Source organism: Aulostomus chinensis, chromosome 21, assembly GCF_037954235.1.
Source record: "Aulostomus chinensis isolate RoL2024-O1b breed Wild chromosome 21, RoL_Achi_v1.0, whole genome shotgun sequence".
Classification (NCBI taxonomy): domain Eukaryota; kingdom Metazoa; phylum Chordata; class Actinopteri; order Syngnathiformes; family Aulostomidae; genus Aulostomus; species Aulostomus chinensis.
The window spans coordinates 2,121,739-2,143,398 of NC_141340.1; the positions used below are offsets into that span (position 1 = coordinate 2,121,739).

General features: G+C 48.9%; 1 protein-coding gene across 3 annotated transcripts in view; it reads right to left on the reverse strand.

Moving 5' to 3' along the window:
• LOC147241345 (cadherin-20-like) overlaps positions 1 to 21,660 on the reverse strand; it is a 71,463-nt gene that overhangs the window by 18,575 nt on the left and 31,228 nt on the right. The window contains exon 1 of one of the 3 annotated variants that reach the window (XM_086191056.1): positions 719 to 971. The exons of the other annotated variants lie outside the window; for them this stretch is intronic. The gene's annotated coding sequence lies outside the window, so the exon portion shown is untranslated. Of the gene's footprint in view, positions 1 to 718; positions 972 to 21,660 lie in introns of those variants that run through there. 3 annotated transcript variants of the gene reach the window in all.

The following is a 21,660-nucleotide window of genomic DNA, read 5'->3' on the forward strand; positions in this document are numbered from 1 at the left end:
AACCTCTTTCTTTTGTTGTGCTCTGAGCCCGGCTGGTGTTGCGCAGCTGGAAACCTGAGGATGACACACAGCCACAATCCTCTTCCCTGCCGCCAGATTACACCTCCACCACTGAGTTTTTGTTGAGTTGTAATGAGCTGTGTGCTGTAAGCAGGGGGGTAGCTACGCTAGCGATCAGGTCACATGGAGATAATACACAAGAGCAGGAGAGGAGAGGAGAGGTCCTGTTTCTATGTGCCTTTTCAGTTTTTTTCGGAAAGTCAACACAAAAGTTGGCGTAGTGAAGCCGAGGAAATACACAAAACACACAAAAATACATTCTAAAGACTCCAGAACAGCAGTGTCATGCATCCTCTCTCTCTCTCCTTGTGTAAGATTCTCCTCCACCTGTCTTATCTACCCTACTGTGCTTGGGCGGTATCTATTTTTTCATGATATTCCGCCGGGGTAGACAGAGCAGTTCAAGCACTGGAGTAAACAAACCAGCACGCTGAGCCGCTGGTGAGGGAAGGCATTGTTCCGCCTTATCAAGCCTACAATCCTCTGTGTCTAACCGGCAATTAGCTTAGCTTAGCTTGGTGGTGTTGGCAGGCTCGGGACCAAATCAAAAGTACTTCAAAGATGTAGTACATTTTTCACACCAATTGCAACACATACTATGCCTTGAATACATAAATTGTTCTCTTAGGAGTTCTAAATACTCCATAAACTGTCATACTTGAAAACTGCCAGGTCCTCGTCCCAAGCCGAGGGCTTTTCCCTCCACCAGAAGGTCAGGCAGGAAGGGACGGAGTGAACAATAATGGTCGCACCATTGCTGCGAGTTTGCCAGGCGAGGAGTCGTTCGGCTCTCGTTTCAGTGGCGGTTCGCCCTCTTACAACTGGTTGCAGAGGTTTTGTTGTTTTGCATCGCAAATCAACAAAACTCCATAACAGCTTCTCAAACTGAAACGGCAGCCTTACTCAGTTTTTCCTGCGTTTGAATTTTAAATTGCCGTTTCAGTCGGACCGGCATGAAACCGTTAATTCTAGTGTCACATCAACATTCTGATGCATCTGATCTCCTAGCAACCAATACACTCGCCCCCTACTGGCTGTCGGGGGAATCGCATGTTTAAGGTGCCAAAGCGCTCGTGTGCACAAGCTCTGCCGAGTGGTCACAGGATGCAACCACCATCCGCCGACGTACGTCAAGATCCCACTATGTTGTCTTCATGTGATGTAAAGCAACATCATGTGGTGCACGCCAGACTTTTCTGGAGGGAACTAAACGGTGCGCGAGAAAACAGAGGCGATGGAACATTCAGCTTCCGACGGTGCTTAAAATTAAGGGGGTGGGGCATTGCAGGCTCCACCCCCTGAAGTTCCCGAACAAGCAGGGACTTTTCTGTCGATCAACCACACGGAAGCTCTGGTAGGTGTGTGTTCCCCAGCGCCACCTAGTGGATGCAGGAAGTCCCATTTGAACCACGGTGCAGCACCAGCCTGCTCCATCATCCAAGTAGGAGCCAAGCAGCAAAGAGACAGTTTTCTAGTTTACTTATTGATTTACTTTCAGAGTTTTTCAATCAGGTATTTCCAGTTTTCTGCCTGAGTTCTGTAGCAAAGCTACAGATGTTAAATTGATTTGCTGAATCCAAAGTCTATCCCTTTAATCGCATCGTCTTGTCTCAGGCAGGTGAACAAAACAGTTCTTTCACACTTGTTAGAACTGATCATGCTGGAACTTTTCTGAGGCTGAAGGAGAAAATGGGGCGATGACACGGGTTTGTACCTGCTGTTTTCCCTCCTGCTCAACACAATCAGGCATTTCATTTCAAAAAGTCTCGCAAAAAAAGTTTATCGACGCTCCCTCTCTTCCTCCCTCTCTTCTCTTCCTGTCATGAGAAGAGGTGAGCTCCTTCACACCTCCTGCAAAAGGCCCGGGGGTGTGATGTTCTGAGATTGTAGCGTTGCTGTTACCACCTCTGCTCAGCTTTACTCACACCGTGTTCTACAGGTTCCCCTGAGCGCTGCACATCGCTCATTACAAGTGTTCTTGGTATTTTCTTCACCCATAGCTCAGCATCTGAAAGCCCCTTGGTATTTTTCTACATGCTGGTTTTCACGCCTCTAAAAATTATCTCCTCCTGCGTTGCTCTTTTTGATAAAAACCATCTTACGGATCTTTAGGATCAGTGAGGTCAATTCTGCATGAAACACTTTTTTTAGCCAATCAATACCTATTCGCATGCAGCACATATGCTGCCTCCTTCCATCTGTATTGTACTGCAGCGGCCGCTTCCTGCATTAATGAGTTTCGGCAAAATAGGCAGATTTATGGTGAAAAGGCTGAAAGAAAGCAGTCAGAGGGGCCAGAAAAGAGGCTGTTAGCAGGGGGGGAAGTTCCAGGCTGATAGGAAAGAAAACGTGAAGAAAGAGAGACTGTTTGACTCGTGGTTTGACTCCATTATGTTTTGTAAGAGAGAGCACATTGTGCCGCTGCAGACTCTGAATCGGCAAACTCAGTTAATCATTGTTGAGGAGGTACAAAAGGCAGGGAAGGGTGGGGGGCGTGGCGCCATTGTCAGCGGGAGGCAGGGCCGAGTGTGTGAGGCGAATCCCCTCGAGGGCCGCTTGGCAGGACGAGGAACACTTGACCTGCCTGCTTCCCTCTTCTCAGTCTATTCAGGCCGCCTGGTTGCCATTATGAAGTAAAATTTGCTCGCCTCTCGGCTCCGCCCCTCAGAGGTCACGGCTTGCACCCTGGCGTTTTGCTCCATTTTGTCGTGCCTAATGAGGTGACATGCTACATAATTGTGCTGGCAAAACATTTCACACAACTTTCACAGGATAATCTTGTGCCTTTCACTTGTTTAAAGGAGCGGCAGCTGGTGTTGCCACACAGGCTGCAGAGGGGAGGATGAAGGGGTGAGGCAGCGGGGGGAGGTGGGGGAGTGGAGCCATCATATGACAAAGCTTTGCCGGGCTTAAGGTGAGGAGGTATTTTTTCCCACCGGCTGACACATTCTTCCCAGGTGAAAATCAGCCTTTGTATTCAAACACAAATTACAGAATTTCGAGTCGTTTATCCAGACGACAGCGCACATTGAGGCGAAGGCGTGATGGGGAGATCTTTCATGTTTCGAAACGCAAGAAAGCCCTGAAAATAAAGGTGTTTGCAGAGGAGTAAATTGAGTGACAGTGGAAAAGGCGGTGATTGTCAGGGGGAGCAGCTGGTGTGACAAAATGATGGGCCATATTGTTGTATCATCCCAGTCCAAGTCCACCTGCTGCTTCATTAACTGTGATCCGACAACCATAGACGAAATCAAGCCGCCGCTGCACGCCAGCGAGGAAACGGGAAACAGACTGATTCCACCACACCTGGGCTGGAGGAGAAAACAATGGTACCCGTTGGTATCAGTGAGACACCAGCAGCCCTCAACAACCAGAAACCAGTTACCCTCCAGTTTATGAACCCATTAAACTTGTGACCAGCGAGTCCTTCTGCTGGGACCAGCTCTGACCGCCGTGTCCTGAAGCGAATCAAAGCCAGCGTAAAGAAAGAAGGAAGTTTTGTCATTTTAAAATCCCGAAGAAACAACGCGATTCGAATGTTGCTTTCGATGTGCAACATTTGATAAATGTTGAGATGAGACGCTCGCTGCTGATACTTTGAAAACCAAATCATTCATCTTAATGGCGATCGGCGGTGAGCACAAGTGCCTGCGCACCTGGAGGCCTGTGGAGCATCAAACTCCTGAGGCGAGGTCACCGAGGGCAGCTCAGTGTGCGGCGCACCGGCGTGGCCCCCTCTCACGACCGTGTGGAGCATTATTAAGTGTTAATTTCACAGTGGCCGTGTCTGCTCTCCACTCACCTCGGCTCTAAAAAGAGGCCTCCCGGACTGTGGAAAAGGTCCTATAAAACTGGGTGGATCCATGAAACGGTTCCACCCACCCTGGCTGGGCAAAACGTCACGGCTAATTTGTTAACCACGATTGATTAGGCACGGTGGGAAGAGATGGCGAAGGCTCTGCATATCTCTAACGCAGGGGAGGGTTGCATCAATGCACTTTTTCGGTTCTGAATCCCTGCCATGAGAAAATGTCTTTCAACAAGCCGAGGCAGCGGAATGGTGAAAGGTTTTCTTTAAGTACAGCTGCTGAATCGAATTGTTCCCCAGTGTGACAGGTTGCATTCCTTAACTATTTTTACATTCCTGAATATTTACTGCTCTGTAGTTGAATTCCACCTGCTGCTATTGGGCTGACTTTTAATAAGGAGAGTGATCCTGCAGTCCAGCCCCTGGTGTACAAAGTCAGGACCCAATGACCCGCCCCCCTGGTTTCTAAAGGTCTCTACTGCCACCGCCGGCAGCAGGGACCCGGTGCCCTCAGCCTGCTGGCAGGGAGGGATGGCGGTCTTCAAAGACGTAGTCTGGCTAAGGGAGGTTTGTATTCTGGCCAAACTCTCTCAAGATCACACAGTATTTTGTGTGTGTGTATGAAAATAAGTCCTCCAAGGATACACAGCATGGCAGTGTGTTTGTCAGCGCTACCCTCCGTTCGTCCTCACTCCTCCAACCTCATGCCCCCTCAGGACAGAGACGCTGGCACGGGGCAGGCTTTGAACCTGCCTCCACCATGCTCTCTAATTGTAGGGAGCTCCCCAGGCCTCAGCCTGTGAAGATACGCACACCGCCGCCACCGCTACACCCCGATGAGAGCCCCCCCCCCCTTCCCTGCGGCTGGTTTACTGTACGGTGCTTTAAATTACTTGTCCCTGCCTCCACGCGTTATTTGCTTTTGTGAGCTGGCTGAGCTTCAGACGCTGCTTCTGCTAGCTCCTGTTCCTCTGCACATTTCTGATCTCATCAGCGATCACCTGCGTGGTTGGTTGGCTGTTTGCTGGCTGGATGTCTCAAAAACTGATGGACAGATTTTGTTGGAAAGATGATGCGGATTGTAGATCTTGTAGATCCTGGATCCTGAAGACTGCTCTAAGTCGGAAGGATGCAGCTCTTGTACTTGAAGAAATGCCTTGGGACTATGACGTAGCCAAATCACATGACCTTCGCCGAAGAATAGTGTCTCTATCCGTGCGGTCGTCTGCAATCGCCAAAATGCTAGTTTCTATGCCACTTAGTTGAGCTTCTTCATCTTCTTCCAACACTGTTGGAATTCTGAAATTCAGTTTTGAATGAATTTCTCCAGTGACTTATCTTTCCAATGTGATATATCACGATGCATCATGACCGGACCGCACCGGGCCCATGTTTCGTGACACGGGTCGCACCAGGACGTCCTTGCCGATTGCCAGCCGTGACCCATGTGGCCTCCCTGGCACAGGGACACTCTGACTGCCTGCTACTGTAGTTTTCTAATTCTAGACCTCGTTCACTCGTTCTTCTCCCAACGCGCTCACATCTACATTACTACTTCATTTGAGCCCTTTATTCTCCGGTCCCTTACTCCCCTGTGCCCGTCTTGGATCCCCCCCCTTCCCCACACTACCAAATGCACATTTAGTTCATTTATCGCTCAATGGAAGCCATAAAAAAAGAGCCTTGTCATTTATGGGGGAAATTAAATCACACAAACTGGCATTCATCCCGGGCACTGGTGCATGGAAATGATGTCACCATACATAAGCGTCATCTGGAAAAGTTTGCAATCAGTGTCACTCCAAAGCAAATTGACCAGCAGCGTCTCCAGGACAGACACGTTCAAATTCATTTCTATCTCTTGAGCAGGATGAGCGTCCGCCTCTGGAAATTCCTCCCTGTTCCAGTACGTCCTGTACCGGAATGTCGTCTAAGATGCCACCATCAGAGCTGACAGGTATTGTTCATACGGCCTAAAGCTCGTCTCTCATAGGTTCATCCACCGCCTCCTGCCGGTGCTGATAGTGGCAAGAAGTCTCTGGTGAAAGCACACACGCCAATCTCAAGTCTCATTTGTTAGCCTGAGCTTACAAGACAGGTGATAGCTTAATGGTTTTGATAGAAAAAAAAAGAAAGGTCCTCATCTTGAGAGAGTAGACCCTTGGCTCAGGCTGAGCAATGAGGTCTGAATGCCAAGCAGAAGTCCGTAGAAACCAGAGAGGCATTCCTCTCCGAGCAGCGACGGTGCAGACGTGCTGGGAATAGAAGCCATGCTGGGTGCTCGAGCCCCACTTTTGCCCCCCAAACACCCTCAAATTCTCTCTGATATTCACCTTGACCTCCTTCTGACAGCCGATATATTATCTCTTTAAACACTGTTTATCAATTAATTCATAAAGCATCATCTGGTTCCAGCTGCCAAGTCCCCAGTCAATCATCCTCCCAGTCCCTGCTAACATCTCATTGGCGTTTCAAAACAGGAGAAACTCAAAGATTTTTTTTTCTGAAGCAAAAAAAAAATTCACGCCTTACCTCTTTCCTTTTCAACTTTATTCCTCTTTCTCAGCCCTTCTTCTCTGAAGTCTTCTCTTATATCTTCTTTTCCCTCCACGCTCACTAAATTCCCCTTGTAAAAGTTGTGAAAGCTGCAAAGTCACCTTGAGTCCACACTCGCCGTCCTCTTTGTAAAGTTTCCCCTCTCCCCAGTTGTACCACATGTAAATATATACGCTGTGTCGCTGCCGCCGCTCTGTCACTGCTGCTTTCTGCCCCTCATAGCCTCCCCGGTGTTGCTTATCTGAGGGACCCAATCAGACTAAAGCACCAATTGTCCCTCTCTTTACAATCAGTGGGACGGCCTCCTCTGGCTATTCCAGCAATCTCGGGCATTGGAAGGAGCGGTGGACTGAGCGGGAGAGGAGTGGGGGGTAGATTGACAGCAGGATGGGGTGGAATTAGAGGAATTGGAGGGAGAAAAAAACTCTAAGGGGTGCAGTGAAATAAGGCAGGGAATTGAGATGAAGGAGACACGAGATGGAAGGTTGTGTCGTCGTCGTCGTGTTTCGGTCTTTATCTGGCAGATTTTGAAGCAAACTCTGGATATTTTGCCTGAAAAGGAAATGCACTTGTGGGCTTCCCTCAGCTGGTTAGGAGTGAAGAAAGTGGGACTGCCAGAGGGTGGAGGTGGAGGCAACGCTGTGCATGGCTGTGACCAGCAGCCGAGGCAGCTACAAGGGAGGAATTAACTTTGGTGGGACGTATATTTAGCTTGAAGCTAATGGCGACCAAGTGCTAACAGTAAGAAGTGTTTGAGCCGATTCAAAAAAGAGGGCTCCATCTCCATCTCTTTTTTTGTGTTCCATCAAACTCCTCCTAAGTGATACTTGTTTTTGCATCAAAACACATCGAGTTACTCGTGAGTGAAAGCACGTCATGTCACGGTGTTGGCAAGTGTATGAAGCCGCTGACACGGGAAGGAAACCTCACCAGCGGGGCTCTTGGATCCTTGAGACAAACCAAGTCCTGCAGGGGGGTCTACCCTCAAGCATCGTGAGCGGCACACATCTGCTTCTGTAAAGGGATCCACAAGCACCAGAGATGAAGCCTTACATTCCACCGCTCGCCCAGTCACAGTAGAAGTAATTAGGGTCCCCAATGGGAGAAAAAGATCCAGAGAAAGTAACACGAACACACACTGAGCACACACACTGAAACACACACCGTAGGATTAGTCATGGTCACCAAGATCTGATTCTTGTTTAGCATGAGAGTAGCAGGGTTCTATTTCGGCAATTGTGGATTTAATGCGGGACAAAGGAGGATTTCAGTGTCACCTATCAGTCCTCGGGAGAGGGAAGCGTATTGGAGACGCACTCAAGCATGTTTAAACAAAAATGAGAATGCATCTCACAAGCAGGCTGCTGCTCGGCTTCTTTCATTACATCGTCTGAGCTTTTCCCATATTACAGTGGCAATGAAGTGACGGAGCTTCAGCCATATGCTGGTAAAGTTTCTCCACTGGGATGACTGCTCTCTTTTTCCACCAGACAGCCTTTTGACTCTCCTTAATCTTCCTGACAGAGTAATTTGCTGTGTTGTACAGCTCTAGAAATACAGAAGAAGGCTGTTGTCACCCACCGAGCCAGATGGTCAAAAGGTTGTACTTCTCTACCGGTTCAATATGGTTTTTTCTTTCTCCCACTCTGTCCCATTCAATATGTCTTCTTTCTCATTTGGCAGGTCATTCTTCCTCACCGCAACCCCCCCCCTTCCTCCTTTCACCGCTGCCCTCCCCACTGTCTTTGTCTCTTTGAAGACGTGACTGGTTAGCGCCCCGGCCAATCTGTCAGTGAATGCTTGATTGGACCCCCTCTTAAAAAAGGCAGGGGGTCCCTCTTTGTTGGGGCGGATCGTAAGGAGGGAGGCATTCCGGCCCCTTCACCGCGGCAGAGCCAAAGATAATAATTGGCAGAACAAATTGAACCTATAGGGGCTTAAGGAAGGGCTTCTGTCTGCTTTTAAGGTCCGTTATGGTCTGGAAAACAAGTCCCTTTGGGTCCCCACACAAAGGCCCAGATCCGGCGTAGCAATAGATTGGATACAGTTATGTTCTGCATGTTGCTGGACTTTGGTTTTGGGTTAATGTGCAGCGTGTTACACGGACACGGTACTTTCACATGCCAGATCAAGTACGCCTACTCTAAAGGCTGAGGGGCTGCAGGTTTGCAAAGGCCACGTCAGAGCACCTCCACCAAAGTTTACACAGGGCTTTCATGAGGAAAGCTGATTTTATGCCTGTTAGGTAACATGTCCTCTTCACATCCTTCAAGTTTCAATTAAGGGACACGGCCACAGCGGCCAAAGTAATTCCAATGGAATCACCATAATCAGTGGATTTTCTTGCAGAGAACAAAATAAATCTGCACAAATATTAAAGTTCCATTTGACCTCAAAAACAAATGAAGTCGATCCAGCAGCTGTCGGAGTGCTGATATTGTCCAACCGTTTTTAGGAGAGAGACCTGACAGTTATGAGACCGTGCAACATATTTTCTTTTCCCGTCATGCTGAGCATGTGGCAGGAAGAGTTTGCTGACCGAAGGTTAGCAAGGTTTTAAGATGCAAGGTCGACGGGAAGTAAAACTTGGAGTGACAGCCCACGATGGACTGTGACTGACTCGTGTTAGCCCGGCTAGGGGGTTAGCATGCCCCCACCCAGTTACCACATCACCAGGTTTGACCTCAGGTGAAGGAACACGATGCAGTGCTACTGAATGAACATCTGTGCTGCTGCGCCAAGCTTCCTGACGGTGGTCTGGACTCCATGAGGGCGCCTACTCTTGTTCTGAATCCTTTCACTTTCTCCGAGTTGCTTGCAAGAATGTTCCTGGTATTTAGTCTGAACTGTCCTCTAACCTTGCAAAAATCTACAGTGGCATGCAAACGACGTTTTCTGAGGAACAGATTGGCGTGGGAACGAGTTGGGGACACATCAATGCTGTCATATTTTAAGAACTAGCTTCACATTTTTGATTTTGGCCTGATCTGTCTGACTTTTCCACCTCCTGCAAATCGTGTTTGAGCTGATTCTCCAACTGGGCAAACAGCCATCCACCACTCACAGGTCTGAAGAATCCTCGACTGAATAAACATTCCTGACACTCTCTAGAAGGTTAAATAAGCTCTTAATAGCGCTCTGCATCCAGTAGGCAATTAAAAATAATGGCAACAGTTTGGTGCACCGGACTTGATGAAAAGTACAGGGTGGGAAAGCTAATGCCCCGCTCACGGTCCGCCCTTCTACCCTCACTTATCATCCAACAGCCTTCAGATGGTATATCCCAAACAAAATTCAGCCAGTCTCAGTCAGTGTATCATTTTGCCACCACAACCACCAAGAGGGGGAAGCATGAAAGAGGGTTACGTTTCAGAAGAACAAGATGAGAGAGCACCAGAGAGAGGCAGCAAAGCCTCCATGTCATCTAAGATAAGAGGAGCAGCTCTCTTCCCTTCTGCCTGAGATTAAAAATGGCATCGAGCAGAACAAGCCCGAGTACAAAGAGCTCTACTGTGTCTTTGGGGTGCGTCGTCAAACCTTTTCATGTCTGGTTTTGGCTACAGGTCCAAACAAAAGGAAAACAGACGTGGAAGCACTTTCCCTTTGTTGAGGGAGATTAGGATACACAAGTTCACAACTTCACAAAAGCAGTAACCTTTACAGTAATTGGTGGAAAAGACAAAAATAAGATGTTTGGCCTTAATTGTGAGACATGAGAATTGGCATGAGGTCAAAAGAGTGAACCGTGACATTAATGGGCTGCCTGGCATCATCTGGACTCCTGCTTGGCGCGTTCCTGTCTCAGCCAAGCTGTTTCTTTCAAGATCCCATTTTTCCTGTGACCTTTTCATCATTTCCCTCTCTTGTGTCTGAGCTACGCCACCTCGGCAGGGTATTGACTTTCACTCCGCCGTGTTAAACTTTGCCATCCATGTAGGGCTTGTTGCCGTGCCTCCGCAGTGACGAGGTGGCATTCTGTTTGGGATAAAAGGCTCCCCGGGCTGTTTGATGCGGTGTTCCTGCGGGGATAGGCAGGGACTTGGCCTTGATGAGCTGACGGGAGCTGAGGAGACGTGGGGCCTCGGAGCAGCAAGACCACAACCCTCAGGAACGTACGCCTGATATTTACCCCTCCCCCTTCTGTCATTACTCATCACCCCTCCACTGTCCCTGTAACCTCCCCCGTGCTGCCGCATCTGAAATGAAAGTAACTTTTGAAGTAGGAATTAAAGGGGGCACACATGTTGTGACTGACAGGAGGCGCAAATGCACACAGAACATGAAAAGCCTGAATTATGAATGCCGTCTGTCTGCAATCTTTTTCTTAGTTAATAATTTAGCCAACAAAAATGAATGTAGAAGAAAGGATAGCGTACAAACAACGAGGGCTTTCTGGCACAAGTTCTCCTGCTGCGAAGGTGGACGGAGGGAGAGAAAGGTCAAAACTAGAAATAAAGAACTAAACAATCTTTGATGGGTTTTGGCTTTCGGCACTGACGAAGAAAGGATGGGAACTGAGACTCGGCCTTTTCAATCTCATCCAAACTGCTGCAAAGAGAGCAGGACAGACGCCTGAAGTACACCGCAGACAAAAGCGACTCACTCACAGCCGAGTGTTTAAGCTGCCGCGGCTCAAACAGCGCAGCTTCTATCGAGATTCTGTCACTTAAAATCCCGCCGCTGCATCATCAGGTGTTGAGAGAGAAAACAGCCTGCTGTGACTAAAGGTGCGTGGTTCTGCAGTGGTGATTCACGGCAACGCCGCAGTGCTGCTTACGTTTCAGACTGACTGTGTGTGGTGGAGCCCTTGTGACTCAATGAATGAGTGGGGAAACCAAAAGAGATCAAATCTGAGTTTGTGGATTGCTGAGCGCGCGGCTGGAAGACGTGGATTATATTGGACGACTTCTTTGAGAGTCGGTAAACTTATTCTGCAGTTGTTGTTTACAGAATTTCCCCCCGGGATCGATAAAGAATTCTGATTCTGATTGCTTCACGGCAAACTTTAAAAACGGCAGCAAGCACAAAGCTGAAGGGGCGGAGAAAGAAAGGAGCAAGCTTGCGCTCCAACGCTGTTCCCGGTAACTCAAGACGGGCTTCAAGCTAATAATGTTGTTGGAATTTCCAGCTTCCAGAGGCGCAGCGATCGCCTTCAGATCGAGTACTGAAATGCTTCTCAATGCTTTGATGTTGTCTGGTGAAGGCTTGAATTGAAGAGAAGCACATTTATCTGAAAATGTGCTGCAGTAGAGATTTAAAGTGATACTCAGTAAGTCACTTGTTGTTGGTTCTATTTTCTCCCCGTGATGATGAATCAGAAACAAAATGACCAAACGGTGCAGTGGAAAGCCAAAGTGAGCCAAGCCGAGGGCTGATTCCATTGTACTGGAAAAACATGGTGATGGGCAAAAGTCCTCATTCATGCGGGCAGGAATGATGGGAGAGCAGCCAGCGTGCCTCCCTCAGGAGGGTTCCCTCCCCTCTCAGGAGGGGTTCCCCCCTCTCAGGAGGGGGGGGAACCCTGTTGGACTTGCCTTAACGAACTCAGGCTCACAATCGTTCTGGTTCACGTCCCGGTCGCAGGAGTGCACGTCTCTTATCAGCAGTTTCGTCTGAGTCAAGTCTCTCCCCCCCACTTCCTGGAGTCAGTAGAATAACAATCAGAGGAGTGTGTGCGCTCCATTACACGTTTGGCATGCAGCGGGTGGGGGGTGTATGCACAACCTGAAACACACACACACACACACGGTGGATAAATGTGTCCTCAGTTGCTTTCTGTGTGTTTGTAGCTACGCCGATCACAGTAAGCGCCAGTGGAGCAGGGGTTTCAACAACACCTCCACCTTGAACCAAACCTGCCGGATCACAGTGGGAAACGGCTCCCGCAGAGTTGGTTTCATCTTCCATAAACATGGAAAATCTAAACAAGAGGTAGAGGGATCCCAGCCGTCCGCGGGAGAACTCCTCATTAACGCCACGGAGTAGCAAACCTGCCAGCAGAGCTCACCTGGAGTCTTAGCGCTGACTATCGCTGCACGTTAAATCATCCAGAAGAAAACAGTTTTTGTTCTGTCACCTGGCAACTAAAAGCTTCAAAGGCCAGGTTCACCTCAGAAGGTCACAGACCCACAAGCCTTTGCAAACATGCTAGTTGGGGGGGGCGAAGAACGCTGGACCGGGCGGTGAACCCTTTCACAGCGATTATGTTGAGGTCTTTGCTGGTGACTTTACAAGGTGCTGCTGGACCAGTATGTTTATCTGAGTGAGTGAGTGAGTGTGTGTGTGTGTGTGTGTGTGTGAGAGAGAGAGAGAGAGAGAGAGCGACAGGTTCAACCATAAACTCTGGTGTAAATCTGGTCAAACTCTAAAGTGCCTCTGGGAGCAAATAACCCCCCCCCCCCCAACTGCTTGAGCATGGATTCCGATGATATTTGGAAGGAGGACAGTTGAACAATAACCCGGATTTCTGTCTTTTTTTGTGTCACGTGATCTGGATGAAACCGGCGAGGTGTGACGGTGGATCACTGCGCCCTCCTCTAGTCTTCACCTCGGTCTTCCGCTTGTCCTTTGCATGTCAGAGAGGAACTTTTACCTCAGAGTTGATGCCTTTTTTCCCTCCATTTCTCCAGAGATCAGAAGCATTCCATCAAACGCACCTTCTTAATGTTTGATACGTTTGGAGAAGCTCTCCTGCTCCCCGGGTTTAGAGTTCTCCTGCTTCTCTAATCGTGAAATGAGATCAACTGATGGAAGAGGTTTGTTCCACCCGTGTCCTGAAACCCACACCAACTTCATCGGTGCTGTTTGCCTTCAGATGAAAACACTGTTGTTTTGCTTCCTTTGAGCGTAAAATGCAAACAACATTTGAACAGAAACATTTGAACCCCATTTCTTCTACGTGTTTCGCTTAAGCGACAGCAAATGTCTCATTCCACGCGGTCACGGTTTGTTTGCATCTTGAATGCGATCAGGAGCAAACAAAGAGATCGTATCAGGAGGAACGGCAAGGGAGAGCGAGGACAGATGAAGCCTTGGATAAAGTGGCTCCTTGACTCAGAACAAAAGCTGGCACCTGTTTTCCTAGCTGATTCAATCATGCTCCCATTAGCGCGGCACTGTGGAGGCATCCCAGGAGTTGGTGACAGACTGATCTGAACTCATCCCTCCCCGACTCCTCTAATGACTCCTTCAGCCCCACAGCGGAGCACCGTTCTGGGCCGACGAATCCAGAGGCGCCTGAGAAGCATCGCCATCCGTTACTTTGCAAAAGAGAGTCATTTGTGCAGCGGATTGACAGCCACACAGAGCGAGGTAGAATTTTAAAACCTCATTTATGGAAGTGACAAAAAGTATCCTGGGAGCGTGGAAACAGTTGGTTTTTGACGAGAGGAGAAGAAAGCGGGCCGGCGCTCCTGAAGTCACAATTAATTGACATCAGAGCTGCCGCTGTGAGGATGTGACACTTCTGGGGCTGATTTTTGGCGTCATCTGAGGGGGAGTTAAACCACAACTCATTCCTCAAGGGCGAAGCAGCATAATGTGACACCTTCACATTCACTCAGTCGACGTGTGCACATTTGCTGGAGACGCTGAAGCCAGAAAGCCAGATTGACATGAAATATTAGGAGCAGCTTATCAGCCGGTGTTCCGGCGCTTTACGGGTGATGGGAGCCACGAAGGAGAAGACACAGGAAGAGTCCATGATGTCTGCTACTGGGATTCACTCAGGCCGGTGCTGCTCGTGCAATGTCCTCATACAACATAAAGAATCAAAAATGTATGAAGGAGTCGTGTACTGCATCTCCATCAGGTCACTTAATTAGACTGCTGGCGTCATCCCGGTGAAGGGTGACTGATGCCACCGCCGACCCAGAACTACAAACGGGTTCATCACCGAGTAGCTGAGTGACCGAGGGTTGGAATTTCATCATGAATCAACATCTCTCAAGCGTCTAACGAGAGGGGAAATTACGCATTTGAGTGGCCGCCGACCTCATCGGGAAGACTGCGTCCCTGAATCTGCCTCCAGATCAGCAGAAATGTGCAGCAAAAACTCCAACCTGCAGCTTTGCCAGCCAGAGTCCCGTCGACGTGTCCTTGACTCCAAATCCCACCTGCTCAGCCGTGCGGTGCAAACACTGAAGACTTTCATTATCTCCATCACGGATATAATGAAGCTCAAAACAAAGAAGCCTGAGTGCTGGCGCGTCTCAACGGGGCACGGCGTGTCTTAGCCGCGTGGAGATGAGGAGCGCTAGCTTGTGTACGCCACTCTTAGCTTTAATGCCCGACGACGCCAGCGGAGATGGGAAGAGACACAATTGACAGAGCTTTTGTTCCATCTTTAATTACGGGCCTGGTGTTTGTCTTGTTCATAAGAGGGGCCTCTGGGAGAGGAAGCTCTCGCCGTCTTGTTCCTGGGAAATGAACGGCCCGTCTCCCCCGGACGCGTCCTCCTCCAACAAGAACACGAGAGTAAACAATGTGCAGCCTGCGATAAGAAGGCGCGTCGTGCATTCTGCATGACTCAAACCCGCTACCTTTTAAATCCAGGCGTGCCTTCGACGGCGAGCGGCACGGTCTGTGAGGTGTAATCTGGGAGGTGAGGCTGCTACGCTAGCTGCCCCTCAGTCGATGAGTACAAACATGCCTTGCAGGTACAGGTATGTACGCCGCGCCGCTGCCGCCAGTGAGATCAACGGCTGCGTCAAAGCAGATGATGCACAGCTAATATGCAGCTGTCGGAGCGTATTAGCTTTAGTGGCGCGGCCAGGCTGCCGTGTCCTGGGAGAGCCCCCCCAGTCCATCACAAGACATTTAGTCAGGCTTCAAACCGCTCGGCTCCTCCACTGCTGGGTCGGCGCACACGTGGACTTGACAGCGATGAATCCAAAATGTGGATTTGATCTGTGAGTGGAGTCGGCTCGTGTTCATAAGACGGTGTGTGTGTGGAGCCCGCAGCGGATCGTAAGAAGTCTTTTTTTTCTTTTTTTAGTGTTCAGAGGGGCAGGTGGCTACAGTTAGTCATTAACTCTGTTGGCTCTCTAGCGATTAGAGCAAAATGTCTCGACTAATTAGTATTAAAAACTAGAAGACGTGAATGTGGAGCAGGTAACACGCTCTCACACCGACTAGTTTGGATTCTGACATTTCTGCCTCAAGCAACAGTAGACGGGAGGCTTCTTCTGAGTGCCTTCCTAGAAAAAAAAAATGCAGCAGGTCTTAAAGTGACGCTTCTGCCTCTTTACGTCCTCACAAACAGGAACTCTGACTCGCTGGAGGTTCTTCCTGTCCGTGACTTCAGGCTGCGTCCAGAGCCAGCCGCGCAATATTCAGCTCCAAGCTAAACGGCTAACAACAGCAACAGATATTTGATAGCACCTGGAAGACCACGCTCTTTGTGTGAAGTGTCAATCTGAGAAATGGAGAAAGTCCCCGTTAATCTGAGTCGGTGTGAACCAAGCGCTCAGGCCCGAGAGCAGCGGCTTCACCCGCAGACTCCTCCTGGAAGTCGCGTTCAGGTGTGGAAGTTCAGATGTCTGGCTGGAGGCTGAACACTCCCGTCGCCACCAGCAGACGCCGCGCTGACTAGCGCATGATGTTGTGAATGGATTCTAAACCCTGTAACGAGATCTGGACACAGACATTTTGTGTTCCATCAGGAGGGATGAAAGCGTGACAAGAACTGAGTGTTGGACTTCTAACAATGCCTCTTTGTCCGCTGCCAATTTTCAGTGTGGTTTGGTGAAGAGGCAACGTAACGAGATATAGCAGCCGAGGACGGGGACGAGGGAGACGATGAGTCAAAGAAAGAGAGAGAAGAGGAATCACTGTGGCAACAGAAAAAGGATGCTTCCTGTTTTTGTTATGATAATTACATCAGCATCTTATACCTGTATTCCACAGAGTCCTGGGGCTGCAACGGCAGAAAACATCCGTCTTTCTAGGACACCACATGTAACGCGCGCCCCCATTTTAGTTGCTTGTAGGCCACAAGCTACAACTTCTCTCCTTGGTTTAGTTTGCCTCATCACTCGTGCAGTTTTATTTGCTTTGGTTCTCTGGAATTCTGCCGTTTGTGCTAAAGCACATGTCTCTTCCCAACAGGCGAGCTGGGCAGATGGAGCGTGGACGTTTGTCCAGAGGTATTACAAGAGACGTGTGAGGGGGGTGCAGGGATGTACGTTCTAGTGCCAGATGTTCTTCTATACACAATCTACATACATGTGAATCGTTTCCTGGGCTACAGGCTGTATCCCCCAGGTCCATCAGCCTCCATCGCGGCGCTGAGAGCGTTTCGTTGTGTTCGTACGCGCCCGCATTTTCCATCCTGGCCTTGACCGTTTAATGACTGCCTCATATAAGGAGTTCAAACAAGGAATCTCCGCCGTACGAATAAGGTTTTAATATATTCCTCCATATGGGAAACATGCGGATGAAATTAAAACAGGTTGAAGGTGCAGCAACGACATTGAAATTAAAAATCGTTGTGAGATCACAAAGTGTTTTTTCCCTCTCCTGCATTTTTCTGGTGACTCCAGAATGCAGGAAGAGCCAGGTACCAACTGTCAGTCATCCACTTCTTCATCCGGCGTCTGCCCAGAGATCCACAAACACTTTGACCTGCGCTACAAAACCAAGTCCGTTAATGGATTCGTTCCATGAGGAAGATCACAACAGGCTGTAGCAGCTAAGCTATCGGTTTGGTCAAAATTAGCACAACAGCAGGCCTAGCTAAAATGAAGAGCACCTCATCACCAAGAATATTACGCCGCCATTGATCGGAACTAGCCGTTAAGTTGTTTCTTCAACTAAGTACCTTCCTTTGACGCGACATTGTGAAGTAACGCTGATGGATGTGGCTAGCAGATGCTAAAGAACCCTGGGAACCCTTCTAGAGCACCGTGAGACGGAGCGGAGGGGAAACTGAACAAAACAGCCTTTTTCCCAGAGCTGGCATTTCTTATCATAGTTATTGTTTAAACAAACACACATATTAATATGTATACCCCATAAACTGCAGTTTCAGTATCTGTAGTAGTTTGTGTGTGTGTATAAGTAGATAAAGAGGTGCACCCGCCTCGCAGCCGTGTGTTCCTTGTATGAACCGATGAGCTCCCTCGTCTGTAGTCCCTCCGTTTCTTTCTTTCTCTCTTTTCTTTTGCCTCTGCCAGGATCCTTTATCTAAAATTACAGAGTTAATAGCCTTTGTTACATTTCTTTTTCCATTCAGTAACACATTTCCTTTGTGAAATTGAATCTGAAACGGGCAGCTCGCGCCTCCCATGTGGTGAAACACAACCAGAGCTTTAGATCCAGCCGCTGTATGGACGGTATTCACCAGGAGTTCCACGCCGGCGTTCTACACGCGCCTGCGCCGCAGCCCAGGCAGCTGCTGCAAGCGTGTGCGTGTTTACTGTTATGATACAGTTTTCCAATAAACAAGATCTGCTGCTCTTTAACAGACAGAACTCAGTTTTTGTCTGCCGAGGGGCTGCATGCTGTGAGTGGATGCTCCAGCTGAAATAGTGGTCCCCCACGCGCAGGCTGCGCTCGCAGAGATGGAAAGAGCTCTGAAAATAAAGCTCTGCTGCATTATTGAAATATTACTCAACTACAAGTAAAACTACTGCCGTTAAAAAAAACTTTGTTTTCATTCCTGATGTTTAATGCATTATAACGATCAAAAGGGAGATCCGCGTGGAAAATGTCTACTTTCAACAAAGCGTATTCCTCTAATAACGATGAAATATTCATGATGAAACACAAATACATGTCAGAAATGAATATTTTAGTCTGCAATGAAAATGTGTCTGAACCTGCGTGGAGCGAAACCCAAGCCCATCTTTTCCATTCCTGTCGTGGCCAGTCGGTGGAGTCGTGGCGTGTGTGGGTGCAGTCAGCGGCCGCGGCTCAAACCTCTGCCTGCAGCCGCATCATGGGACCTTTGTCATCTTAATCACCTACAAAAACCCGGATGAAAAGTTTGGACTTAAACCAGATGAGGCGGCTGGATTATTCGCTCTGCCAGTCGCCGTCTGGTGTGGCGGTGACAGGCCAACGATCACGCGGATTATGATTCAAAAGTAGTGAATTCGTGTAATCGGCCAGAGGAGGTATTGAATGAAAGATACTAGGAGATATCCCTGATGTACAAACCAGAGTAGTACTGACTCAGAGGGGCACCCAGTGACCCAACTGGTAAGCTCCTGAAGCGTCTCCCTGGAGGCGTGGCGGGGACACGGCGTCAACAACGCTGGGGAAGTCCAATCTAAAACCTTCGTGCCTCTGAGCTGCGCCAGGAAAGGGAAAAAAAACAGCAATTATTTGTGCCGTTTTGAAGAAAACTCAGTTTTTCTGCTATATTGCTTTTTTTTCAGAAGGTTTATAAGCAAACAAAAGCTATAAATTGTAGAAAAATACAAACAAAAAACTGGGAAATATCATTAACACTGCTGGGTGTGGGCGTGCTGGAGCTGCTGTGTGAGCGCCAGGGCCCAACAGGGCTCTACTCTGGTTCAGGGTCCAGTCGTGAAAAATCCAAACAGCAGCAGGTGGAGATTTGGAGCTAAAGGTGATTGGATATTTTCTAATTCATTGGTTTTAGTATAATCTAACGCCGGCTCGGAGAGTAATAAGCAATTACCATGTGTTTATCCCCACAACTCAGAGAGAACTAATCTGCACTCAACAGCCAGGGCCAAAAATAATGAAATTAATTAGGAGAATTAAGGCGATGAAACTGCCAGAGAGAAAGGTAGAAATGTAATTATCCGCATCTCGGTGTTTCTCTTTGCTCTCCTTCTCTTTGTGTCGGTCGGACTATTACGCTCCTTTCTTCCCTGGTTGACGGGCGACACCAGCCAGCTGAACGCATCCGTCTCTTCGTGTCGATGCCGTTTTATGTTTCCCATAACGGGCGAAAGAAAATCATCAACGTAGTCTTGATGGTGCGGCTCTGCTTGCACATCAGCAAGATTATAAAAAGCCCATTCAGACCAAAGTACTTGTTCGTATTGGGGGAACAATGTGAGGAAGGGTTGGGAATCAGGTCACGTAGCATTGTAGTCCAACTAAGAGAAGTCAGCAAACTCCTTTGATCCACCAGGATCCAGATGTGGAGTTTGCTGCCATTAAGTTTGAATCATTCTTGGCATAAAATCAATCCCTCAATGAAATGTTTGTTTTCTTGTCAGTTTGTTTTTCATGTAATCACTCAGTCGTGTTTTATTTGCTAATAAAATCCTCATTTCAAAGCGCTATACTCCAGAGTTGCTCAGCGCTGAGTGAGTCACCGGCTTTGAAGCGCTTCAGAATCACAGTTCTACTGCATCTGGATGGCGTCTGCCTTGATCTCAGCAGCAGTTTCTTTTGAGGAGATATAGAACGTCACCAAAGAGCGACTTTTATAAAAACCTCGCACGTGCAGTCCTGCTCGTCTCTCATCGGCGACATTTAGTCCTGTGTGTCTTTCTAATTAGAGCTTCTCGCTGTTCACATGGACCACGTGATGCTGGTTTACTCGCCCCAGAGCTTTGATTCAACAGGCAACTTGTTTTGAAATGTGAGAAGAGGTCCCGCCCGCTGTTTGCTACCATAGCAACGTGCCTGAAGCCACACCAGTAGTATTCCGAACCTTTCGACCAGTACACAGATATACACAGACAAGTAAACCTGGCAGTATACCATAACCTGTATACCCCGAACCTCAAAGGTCCCACTGGTACGTCGCTGTCGCATTCCGGCCGTGAAGACTGTGGTTTGGTTAAATGGCATGACCACTGTGAGGCGGCCATGTTTGATTTGGTCCGGAGAACAAGGAACTGGAGTAACTGGACTCCACACGGTCAGATCTTTGATGAGAGTCTCGGCCTGAGTCTGAAGGTACAAACATCTTCAGGTGATGCAGGCTCCTTCATTCATAGCCCCGCCACGATCAGGTGCCGCCTCCCTCTCGCTCTACGGAACAGACTCACGCTCCAGCCAGGAGGTCCGTTCTCCTCTCCGTATGTTCTACCCACATTACTGGTGGCGGTGGCCTTAACAGCCCATTAGGTGGGCCGACCCCTCTGGCATGTTCCCAAACTGCCAGATCACCAGTCTGCGTCTACAGTGTTATAACACAGAGCTGCAACAACAGAAGCTTTTAAAACCCCAGAATCAAATTAAAGTTTGTTGTCTGAGACTTCGAAAGCTCAAATTGAATATATTCTATAAAAGTCACAGCCAGCATGTCACTGCCTCTCTGGAGCGTCTATCCCTTCACTATTCTGTTTCTCCTCTGCGATCAGGTAACGCCAGGGAGCACCAACCTTCTCCCTAACAGTCCCAGGGGCTCAGGTTGTCACAGAGGACAGGATGTAGCTGCCTGCTCTCTCAGCCTCCTCTGGAACACGTCTCCACCTTCAGCCGCTTTTGTTCTGCTTCCTCACACCTTGATGGGGTGGGAGACCAGCGCCTCGGGGAAGTGGATCCTACTTTCACCGGTGCGCCAGTTCTCAGGGATATACTGGCTGCAAGGCCTGAAATGAATCCCTGCTCTCCCACTCACATTCACCCGCACACTTCGTCATCCCGGCCCTCTCAGACCACACCACCCCTCTGATCTCGCCACGTCGGCCCATTGTGATCTTCACAGACAAACGGCGAATTTTTCCCGGTGCACATTTCACACCAGAGCGCCCAGAAATCTGATGCGAACTCATTCACGCAGGCATCACCCCTCACGTCTCACACTCTTTAACAGGAGGTGTAAAGAGGCCCGCGCGGCCTGCCAGACGGCTGCGGCGGCGATAAATTCAGTTTCCATTTAATTGTCAAGCGGATCTTAAGTACAACTGCCAATTTGTCGGAATGAACGAAAACATCAGCAGTTGTGAATGACCTAAGTAGCGCAATGCCACCAGAAGATGGCGGCGCAAGTAATGTCACACATGGTTGTAACGGAGAAGAAGAAGAAGACTGTTGCCCAGCCAGTGTGCATGTCAAACACTGGGAATACCTAGGACACGTACTGGTGACTGTCTAACCCAGTCACGCAGGCCGTGGGAGCTCCAGTGCTGTGTGCAGGTACCTGGACCTTCTGGAAGACAGTCCGCCTCTTCAGAACTGAACAAGAACCTTAGATGGGCACTGAGATGTCCTCAAGATCACCAGACCAGGTGCCTACGGAGCCGGACTACACGGCCTGTCCAGCACTGGCTTACTGTTGATTTGGCTGCTTTGCTTTTAAAACC